The following is a 12,092-nucleotide window of genomic DNA, read 5'->3' on the forward strand; positions in this document are numbered from 1 at the left end:
TATCGAGTAAGGGGTTTTTAGAAACGTCTCGGAGAGCAGTAGATGACTGTTGAAAGAAAGGTACAGTCGGCGATAAAAGCTAATGCTAAAAATGAAATTTTTGCAAAAAAAAAACTTATATTTGTTGCTGTTATTGTCATAAGAGATATATATATGTAATATCTCTTATGAGATAATTTTTTTTTAAGAAAAAGTTTTTTCGTCACAATATATTTGTAAGGTTTTTTCACGCAAAATAGGCTCTTGACTTACGGAAAATGCCCAAAAAAACTAAAGGCACAGGGGGCCAATTATAGACAGGGAGATATTTTCAACTAATTGAAATGTTTCCATGTTTTATTTATATGTTAACTAGAGTGTCTTTATGTGTTCAATGTCCACACGCCTGTTGTGTGCCATATATTTATTTCCTACATATATATGTCCAGTGGACCAATCACAGCGATCATCCCTCATCAAAATAAGATCAATACTACAATTTGTTACTTAAATCCTGACCAGAAATATACAGGGTGCCCGGTAATTAATGGACAACCTTTTAACCACCAAGAGGGCACCTTATACTGGTCCAGAAAATCGACTTTAAGGTTTAGTAAAAGTCGCCTGGTTTTCGAGATTTTCACACTTTTTAAAATTTTAATACTACCTAAGATTTTAAAAAGTGTGAAAATCTCGAAAACCAGGTGACTTTTACTAAACCTTAATGTCGATTTTCTGGACCAAGGTGCCCTCTTGGTGGTTAAAAGGTTGTCCATTAATTACCGGGCACCCTGTATATGATTATTGTCAGGAGGGCGCTGTTATTCTGATGTATTCGGTGATAGTTCAGTTTAGTAGAATAAAATAGTTCCAATGAAATACCGCAACATGGCGCGTAGTTATATATTTCTGGTCAGGCTTTACATATATCCGAATCCAGTTCACTAAGGGTCCCCCCACACTAGGGCTTCCAATACCGGGATCCCGGGATCCCGCCTTTTTTTGGGCACATTTCAATACCGGTATTTAATTTAGTAATACCGGGATCCCGGTATTTTTAGAAACTAACAAATTTTGCCAAATGAACGTAAATTACTCATCAAAAACGTTACATTTCTGCACCATGACGGTCGCTACACGCGTAAATCTTGCTTCTTGCTCTCGTTTCTCGATTTGACACATTCTCTAATTGGTGTTTTTACAATATTTGTATGAAAATGATAGTTTTTTCGATGATTACCTAGATAAAGATGCGTGTCAAAAGCATTTATTGAGGAGGGCCTGTCGCGGACCTTTTTTGACACATTTGTTGCACTTGTGAATTCGCACGTAAGTGTGACACAAAGCAACACGTCAAACGTTGCAACAGGCCACAGACCCTCTGTAAACAAATTGCCCTGGTGCATCTATATCATAGATAAAGCATTTTACAAAAAATTGGTTAATGCATACGAACTAACGTATAACGTAGCTACTCTATGGTTTACTGTGCATGTGCGTTAATGTGTTGAACTCTAGCGCAAAACTTTGCCGTAACATTCCCTATAGTAACGAAATTGGGAAATCTGAACTATCAAAATCAAGAAAATTACTTTTCTAATCCGTAGATCCGCGTAATCCATGTTCCTATTCCGCGAAGTAATCATTTGATCATGATTATTTCTTAATGTGGTAAATAATAAAATTATTTATGTGGGACAATTTACCTTTTTTGGCTAATTGTTCAATGATTTGGCGGATTTATTTTATTAGTGCTTTAGCGCCTCTAGCGCCACGAAAAACAAAAATACCACTAAATTGTAGTAGTAGTAGTAAGTAGTAAAACACTTTATTGTACCAGAAAATAATACAACACACAGGAAAAAGAGCTTATTACAAGTACAAAGGCGAACTTATCCCTTTAAGGGATCTCTTCCAGTTAACCTTTGAGCAATTGTACCACAGATATTGATTACAAAATATTACAATGTGTTTCCAAAAAAAATCATCTCATGTATTTCATAACATTACTTTGGTCGACTTTGATTTAGCATAATTTTATATACCATAATAATCGTATAGCAAGAGCAGAATTATGACACGCTATCGAAGAGGAAATACTGTCTCAGATCCCCCGTTAGGTACGACGACGAGCGAAGCGAGGAGGAGTGTTAGGTATCTTGCATCCCCAACACATCTGTATGACTCGCTATCAAAAAGCAAATTGCAACTTTATGCCGCCTAAATATTATGTACAGATATTATCTGCGAAAGTAATATTCGACTAGAAGACTATTATGCTCATCAACATTATGCCAATGTACGATTCGGTATTATAAAAATCTGCTAAATGATTTATACCAAAGCATATTCTGCGTAAGGTATTTCTGCCAAGAACTATTATGCAAATCAAATATATGCGAAAAAAGTTTCTGCCAGATAATAGTGAACCATTATCTACTAAACTACAAGGTTCTATTCCGCACGAGCCTAAAGAGATCGATTTGGCAGAAAACATGGTTTGCTATGGATGGCCGCGTCTTCTTGCGAAATGTCCGATCTGGCGGCGATATCTAACTTACAGAATCGGTTCACTATTGTCTTACAGAAACTTTTTTCGCATATATTTGATTCGTATAAAAGTTCTTGGCAGAAGTCACGATTGGCAGAAACATCTTACGCAGAATATGCTTTGGCATAAATCATTTCGCAGATTTTTGTAATACCGACTTGTCTGCTGTCATAATGTTGATGTGCATAATAGTCTTCTAGTCGAACAATACTTTCGCAGATAATATTTGTGCATAATATTTAGGCTGCATAATGTTGCAGTTTGCTTTTTTTTTTGATAGCGAGTTGGATGTGTTGGGGATGCAAGATACCTAACACTCCTCCTTATTTCGCTCGTCGTTGCACCTAACGGTGACTCTGGGGCAGTATTTGCTTTTTGATAGCGTGTAATAATTCTGCTCATGTGCTATACGATTATTATGGTATTATAAAACTATGCTAAATCAAAGTCGAGTAATGTTCTGTAAAACAATATTCTGCCTAATGTGTCTTATGCGAGGGTGGTAGTGATAATGCCAACCAAGTTTTCTGCATAATGACCATTCAACCGATAGTGCTTCTGCGAAACATATGCAAAGTGTGTTTCTGACTAAAACTATTCTGCCAGATGAGGGTAACCCTACAGAATCACCTGAGTAGAGCGCTCTTTCCCGCTTGCTTTTACTTATATACTGCGTCCTCAGTCCCACTCATAACAAAAATAAAGAGCACGGGGCGTAGCCCTTAGCACTATGTATACTTATAAACGATAGAAATTGAACCGACTTGGCCACATAAGTTTGCGAACCGTTTTGGGTTGAAATTGAAACATGAAGTTCGAAATGTATTCGATTTGACCCATCACTAAGTCGGATTGGCAAGATTTCGCTGTATTATAACACTCATGAAAAGTAACAAACGAGATTTTGAATAAAAATTGTTATTTTAAGCAAATTACTTGGTTTTTATACTTTCGCGATTTCAATACCGGGATCCCGGGATCCCGGTATTGAAATTACCAATACCGGAATGAATTTATTGGATAAGGTCCGGTATTTGGAAGCCCTACCCCACACCTAGCGTCTCGCGAGCGTCGCGTCGGGCCAACTGCATGGGCAAAGCCTGACGCCGCGTCGACGCGACGTCGACGCGGTGTCTTTTTCCATGCGGTGCATTTTTCACTTTATTGCAACGAGCTAAGGTGAAGAAATGTACACATATTTATGAACTCGACTGTAATAAGGGCGTTCTTTTGACAGCTGACTCGGTTTGCCGACTAAGGTTAAATGACAATCTTCCAAGATAAATGGGGTTGACAACTTGACAGGACACTGAAACAGCGTAAAGCGGACAAAGGGGACTATTATTTTTATACCTAGATATTTTTCTGGCACGTACGTCAAGTTGTAAGTGCTTGACAAAATAAAAACATCGACAGTCCTTTTATCGATAAAATAGCCTTACATAAGGTTAATAATTACCCCCAATAATGTAAGAACTTATGTAAACTATTAAAATACGGCTCGTTTTATTATTATTGTCCATTTTTTTTTCAAACATGTGACATTTTTATAAAACATTAATGTTATATACACCTAAATTCAAGCCTATATTCCCTAAACGGGGTAGGCAGAGCTCATGAAACTACTCAAGATCCAGTACCACGGCAATAATTAATGACATATTAAAATGTAAGTTATGATGAACTAAATATCGGAAAGAAGTCATTAGTGTCACTTCGTCCGTGCTAGAAAAATAACTAGGTATAATTATTTTTAATAGTTGCCTTCATAATAATTGATTCTCACACGAGTAAAAAAAATAGTAATCTCACAAAAAAATAGTAATTCTCCAGCGTGTAAACGTAAGTGCGTTTTCACATTATCCGATCCGATATCGGATGTCGGACCGACATCCTACATCCGATAAACGCTTCCGATAGTGTCGGATGTCGGTCCGATAAAACGCATTGTTCCAAATCAATGAAGTATGATTTTGTATCAAAAAATATTTAAAAAATGTTTTATATTTAATAATTATAAGCACTAACTATATCCTAAATATTATATTATAAAATTAAGATAACGAGCATAAAAAATACTCAGAGTGTCAGGCAAAATAAATAATTTTACATTCAACTATATCTACTAAAAGATGAAAAAACTAGTATCCGCAATTCGGACCGATGCATTACAACCTTTTGTTTTCAATGGAAATTGTCAACTAATTTGAATTTCGATCATTAGCAGCTGTTTAATAGACGCCATTTTTGTCACGCACACTACTACAAACGTATACATACATTATATACGCACACAAACAAATATTATCGGCCGACAACTGGCGGGGGGTCCGGCATGCCAAAAAATGTCGGAAGCGTCCTGCCGATATCGGCAGTTCCATGGTGCCTCGGACAAAAACTGTTGTAGGAGAGTGCCATCGGCATTAAATCCGCAATTGTTGCGTTTTATATCGTTTTTTAGTAATAGTGATCTATTAAATACATAAATGAAGACCTGGAAGCGTATAAATCTTACATTTTACATCCTTCCTGTAGTAGTTATGTATCCGATATCGGATCGGATAATGTGAAAACGGCCTTAGAGCGACAAAGCTAAGGCACTGGCCCCGTAGCCGAATGGCATTTCTGCCATGCGAAACGCCGCAGAAATGTAGTCTGGATCTGTTGCGCCAATACGCAAGACCGATAGAGATAGCTACGAAGGAGATATTATCGTGAGCGTTTCGTGAGCGTTTGTGCATTCGGCTACGCACACTGATCCCATCGCGAGCTAGTAAGCTATGAGCTATCGGCTATAAAAACAAAAGATAATCACTCCCGTGCAAATAAAAGAGACGGCGATGTTTATAGTTACTCGCCCAGCGGTGAGCTATTAAAATCGCCGTGTCTCTTTTATTTGCACGGACCGTACTTATCTCTTGTTCGTTTTTATAGCCGATAGCTCATAGCTTACTAGCTCGCGGTGGGACCAGTGCCTAAAGCGGAGCAAAGCGCCAAAGTAGCGTAACATAATTAGAGAAAAAAAAATCTAACCTTTTAATAATTTGTAAACCAAGGGCTAAAGAGTTGTGCAATTTTTACAGTTCATTCAGTACTTAAGCAAACTTCAGTACATAAGCAAACTTGTACAACATTCAGTACCTACTTAAGCAAACTTGCGACATTGAAAAACTTCCAACCGACGTTTCTATCCAAACATTTATGGTTTGCAATCGTCTGTGAAATATTTGCGGTTGCCTAATTTATTTTGCCTAATAGCCAAAAGTAATAAGATTTCAAGTATGACTTTGATATTGTAAGGTTGAGAATAAGAAGTTCAAACACAAAAGCACTATTTGAATGAAATCGCCAATATAATCTACCATTAACAGCTTTCATTGAAGAAATAAAGTGTAAAATAGTACCTAAATAAAATAGTACCTACGGATACAAGTGCGGAAAAAAGGAAGTTACAAACTAGTAGCGATAGATTAAAACACGTCCTTTTCGTACGTGTACCGTACGATGTTTTTCAGTACCTACAGGTGGCCCGCTGAAGTTTGCGAACTAGTACGTCCAAAAGGCACCATCTGTACTGAAAAGTATGCTTTCAGTGCAATTATTTCCGTTCACTTTTTTTATTATTTAAATGTGATAAACGTACCTACTATATAGCTTTCAAGCAGCTTTTTTAACCCCTCGTATGCTTAGACACAGATCCGTGCGTGGGAATTTTAATCTATTGCTTCAAATGTCAGGGTCACTATTTCAATGATCAATATTGACAGGCTGCATACGAGGGGTTAGCAAGTAATATGAAAGGAAAATATCCCCACCTTTAAAAATTCGCGATAAAAATAATTTAAACAGTCTCCTAAGAAGTGTGGCCCGATTTGCATCAAAATCATTTGAGCGACAGACTTTGTATATATTTTAGAGCCCCAGGCAGTTGCCCAAATTGGCCATGATCGCACCTCGTTGCATAAAACGTGAGCATTATGACCTTTTTACGTCTTATTTACTTAAGTATGTCGGCTGTGGCAGATCAGAAATGGGTAAAAAAGTTTTTCGAAAAATTTTAATCGTTTTAGACGCGCGGATAATTTCAGTGGCCGTTAGCACTAGAAAGCTGAAATTTGGTACCAGTATGTATATCAATCACGCCGACAAAGTAGTAACATAAAAAGTGGAAAAAAATGTTTTATTAGGGTACCCCCCCTTACCCCCCGCCCCGTAAAGTGGGGAGTGTTTTCTTTTTTTCATTTCAACCCTAACGTGTGATATATTGCTGGATAGGTATTTAAAAATGAATAGGGTATTTACTAAAATCATTTTTTATATCGTTAATATTTTCGGAACTAATCGCTCCAAAAGTAAAAAAAATGTATCCCCCCTCTAACTTTAGAACCATAAGTTTAAAAAATATGAAAAAAATCACTAAAGTATAACTTTATACACTTTTTAGGAAAATTATTTTGAACTTGATTGATTGAACAGTTAAAAAAAATTACCATATTTTATTATGACTTAAAAACAGCAAAGACTATTTTTAAACTTATACTTTTACGTAATCAGGCGAAAACAACACACGACAAAGAAGCAGACACACACACTTTCCCATTTATAATATTAGTATGGATTGGTAATGAGTTAAATTGCTCATTACTTTGTTTAATGAATATGAAATTATCTCCCACGTATACTCTGCTGTTAAATATGAACTTTAAATATAAATATTAAATACAGCGGTGATGCACTTAACTTTTTCCGCATCTTAAAAAAAGACTCCGGGACACTTCAGGTGACCCAAGGGCTGGCTCATTCCTTGGCCAAAAAATGGGCATTGCTATTTAGCGAGGGAATGTAGCCAGCCTCATGGGCACACTTCCACAGGGGACGGATTTGGGGGACCTCAGATAATAGGCTAGTTTCCTACTAGTCAAATCAGCTTCTTTTTAAGAACTGTCAAAACTATATATAACTAATATCAAATTACTATGAAATACTCAGGAGTGACGTCACGGTCAATTCAATTACCCAATATTAAATTAAAAAAATATGTTTACCACTTTCTTAAATTCTCAAGCAAAATATCAAAGTACCTACAAATTTAGCAATTTCTGAGAAAATGAGCGATGTAATGAAGCTAGGGAATCGCAAACTACATCAAGTCTGGCTTCGCTTTAAAACAAGTTAGCGGGGGAACTGAAGCTGGTTGTGATATTGACGCTAGATGTCACTACAAATAACTCGCATTTACTGATGTATGGAGTTACACCTCTTTCGTTACTTATTCATCTATGCCTTTACAAATGTAAAACCTGTAGCTATAGTTATCGATTTCTAAATTCATTGAATTGTAAAACCAAGATTTCCCTATAGCCGTCGTAAATTACGTTCCTAATCTCTCAATACGAAATGTAAAGGGGGTGCTAAAAATATTCGAGCGATAAATCGTCTTTGAAGTCCGTACGTACTTGCAAAACTAGGCTTTTCCTGCGGGCACACCTGAGGAGAATATATACATGTAGTAATCATGTTACATGTATTCCCAGACGGACAATAAAAAAAGTGCGTAGTATGCCTCCGCGCGGAAGATGTGAAACTTCCTAACATGACTTCAACATATGAATGACAGTGACATGCCTAGACACGGGATAAAATATAAGTGTGCCTCCTCATTTGAGTCCTAAGCCACTGTATAACCTTTGCACAGTAAACGTCAATGTGAGTTCTGTGGCAAATAGGATACGGTGTCAATAAGACAGGGTTCTAGAGGTGGCCTAGGATTCAAATTGGTTGACCGTACTTCAACTTTTAGCTGGTTTTAATAACCAAATTGAAAAAATTTGTCGCACTTTTAGTCTGGTGAGTGAACAACTGAAGCATACAACTAGTATTAGAGCCATTATTGATTCGGGTGCATCCTCTCACATGTTCTATAATAATGATGTCATTAACTCCACAGAAAATGTAAATGTAGAAATAAGATGTGCTAATGCAGAGAACCTCGTCGCACAAGCCATAGGTACAGTAAAAACAAATGGTTTTGAACTGGAAGATGTACTACATGTTCCTGCAATTTCTAGAAACCTGATATCTGTAAGTTCAATCACTGATCATGCAGCTTCTGTACTCTTCGTTGGAAACAAGGTAACTGTAAAGAAATATAATCGCATTATTCTTACGGGATATAAAACTAGAAACGGTCTTTATGAAACAGAATTTTCTGCTAACACTGTTCGCGAGGTTTTGCTTTCTGAGAACGCCGATATTTGGCATCGTCGGCTAGGTCACGTATCGGATGTGCCGCGTCTAGCTAAACTGGTGAACGGTATCAAAATTGGGGGGAACATAAAGAAAACTTTTGTGAAATATGCATTAAAGCAAAAATGACTAGAAAACCTTTCAAAAATAATAGAATTAAAGCAAAATTTCCTTTAGAAATTATCCATACGGACATTTGCGGTCCGATAGAAATTCCCACTTGGGATAATAAAAAATATTTTATTACTTTTTTGGATGACTTTACACATTTTTGTGTTGTCTACTTAATTACTTTTAAAAGTGAAGCCTTTGATAAAATAAAACAGTTTGTGACTTTAGCGGAGAACCATTTCAATACAAAAGTTAAGAAAATCAGATGCGACAACGGAAAAGAATACTCGAACAATAACCTAATGTCTTGGTGCAGCTCTAAGGGCATAATTATGGATCTAACAATACCCTACACTCCTCAATTAAATGGAAAAGCAGAGCGATTGAATAGAACCTTGTTAGAACGAACGAGAGCATTAATATTCGATGGTCGAGTTCCAAATTATCTATGGGGTGAAGCTCTTATAACTGCAAGTTTCTTAATCAATAGAAGTCCTACCGAAGGCAAAGACAAAACTCCAGCAGAGATGTGGTTTGGCATCAAACCTGATGTATCACATGTTAGACGTTTTGGTTCAACAACTTATTATAAAATAAACTCTGGTGTACGAAAGCTAGATGTCAGATGCAAAAAGGGAATCCTGATTGGCTATATCAGGAATGGTTACAAAATATGGGTGGATGAAACAAAAACAATTGTAAGAGCGAGGGATGTAAGAATAAATGAAGATGAGCAAGGTATATATACAAATGAAGAAAATGATGAAAGTATTAGAGGTCTTTGGACAATCGACGAAGAAACTGAAGAGACAGTTAGAGAAGGCACAACACAAAATGAAGATCAAATAAACAGGCAGGAAGAAAATCAGGTCAGAAGAGTCAACAGTAATGAAGGTCGAGAAGGAGATACATTAAGAAGAATTGAAACAAGTAGCAATGGAGAGGAGGGTCGAGAAGGAGGTACATCAAGAAGAGTTGGAGGAAGTAGTAATATAGAGAAGAGTCGAGAAGGTGATATGTTAAAAAGAAAAGTAAGAAGTAGAAATGCAGAGAATGTTCGAGAAGGTGTTATTCATTTAAGAAGATTAGGAAGCGAAACAAGTGAAGATGAAACAAAAGATGAAACAAAAGAAGATGAAACAAAAGAAGATGAAACAAAAGAAGATGAAACAAAAGAAGATGAAACAAAAGAAGGTGAAACAAAAGAAGATGAAACAAAAGAAGGTGAAACAAAAGAAGATGAAACAAATGAAAGCGAAACAAATGAAGGCGAAACAAATGAAGGCAAAATAAATGATGGCGAAACAAATGATGGCGAAACAAATGAAGGTGAAATAAATGAAGGCGAAACAAATGAAGATAAAACAAAAGACAATGAAACAAATGAAATAGAAACAATTGAAGAAGAAGAAAATAATGAAGTATTTTATGATGGGAATGAAGAATTTTTTGATAATGAAGAAGTTGAAAATCGAGTTGGAAGTATTGAAAATCAAAATATTGATAGTGATGTTAATCAAAATAGAAGAGTTCAACCTGCTAGAGACCGCAGATTACCTGATAGATATAAAGATTATTTAATGAATTATGATACTGAAGCTTCAATGTTAACTTACGAGGAGGCAATAGAATCAAAAGAAAAGGATAAATGGAAAAAGGCAATAAAAGAAGAAATTAAATCACTTGAAGAAAATAAGACGTGGTCATTTGTGGATGAACAGGAAGCAAAAGGAAGAAAATTAGTTACTAGCAAGTGGATTTTTACAGTAAAGTCTGATGGCAGATATAAAGCCAGACTAGTTGCAAGAGGCTTTCAACAAAAGTACAAAATAGATTATGACGAGACGTACAGTCCGGTAGTTAATAGTACGTCTTTAAGAATCTTACTATCTATTGCAGCGTCAAAAGGGTTAAAATTAAAACAGTTTGATGTGAAGACAGCCTTTTTACATGGAGACTTGAAAGAATGTATATACATGAAGGTACCCAAAGGCTATAGCAACAAAGAAGGCAAAGTATGCAAACTAAACAAGAGCTTATACGGTCTGAAACAAGCTCCACTAATGTGGAATATTAAGTTTACAGAGTTCTTAATAAAGATGGGGTTCAAGCAGATGAAACTTGATCAATGCATTTTTATTATGGAGGGTGAAAGGAAGATTATTCTTGCGGTATATGTCGATGATGGATTAGTTCTTGGAGAGAAAGAAGAAGATCTAGTGTACATAATAGAAATAATTAGAAAGGCTTTTGAACTAAGAGTCTTAGATGAAGTCACCAATTACATTGGTTTGGACATTAAGCAAGATGAAAATGGGATTAAAATTTTTCAGAAAACATACAGTGAGAAAATCATTAAGAAATTTAACCTAAACAATGCCAAAGAATGTAAATGTCCAACAATTCTGATAGAACAGCATCCGTCAGTAAAGGTTGATACTAAGTCTCATGAGCTTTACCGAGAGATGATAGGGTCAATGTTATATCTTTCGAATAAAACGCGACCAGACATTAGTTTTCAAGTGGGTTATTGTTCGAGGCATCAAAATTCTCCAAATTTAAATGATTTGAATAATGCTAAGACAATTTTGCGATTCCTGAAAGGCTCAACAGAAAAAGGGATTCACTTTAATAAAGATGATAAAGTACTCAGGGGTTATTGTGATTCGGATTTCGCGGGAGATCCAGACACTAGGCGCAGCACTTCTGGTTTTGTGATTTGGCTGAATGGTGGACCAGTGGCATGGAGCTCAAGAAAACAATCAGTAGTCGCACTGAGCAGCACAGAAGCAGAATTCATAGCAGCAGCAGAATGTTGTAAAGAACTACTATTCATAAGGGATCTGATTTTTGAGATAACCAAGGAAAAACTAGAAGTTGAGATGAGAGTAGATAATCAATCTGCAATTTGGCTTATGAAAAAAAGGAATCATGGGGAGAAGAAGCAAACACATAGACGTAAAATACTATTACCTAAAAGAGAAAATTGACGAAAATCAGATTACAGTTAAATACTGTCCGACGGGATCACAGCTGGCTGATATACTAACTAAAAGTTTACCGGCTGTAAAGTTTGAAAAATGTCAACGAAGATTAGTGTTTTAGTGATATTGTGGCTAAAATGAGTCATTGAGTGTAGTATAAGTGCGGGCTAAAGTGAACGTTAATTATTTTTTCGGCTCATGTCGGGGTTTGTTTATAATTA

Source organism: Leguminivora glycinivorella, chromosome 12 (assembly GCF_023078275.1).
Source record: "Leguminivora glycinivorella isolate SPB_JAAS2020 chromosome 12, LegGlyc_1.1, whole genome shotgun sequence".
NCBI lineage: Eukaryota > Metazoa > Arthropoda > Insecta > Lepidoptera > Tortricidae > Leguminivora > Leguminivora glycinivorella.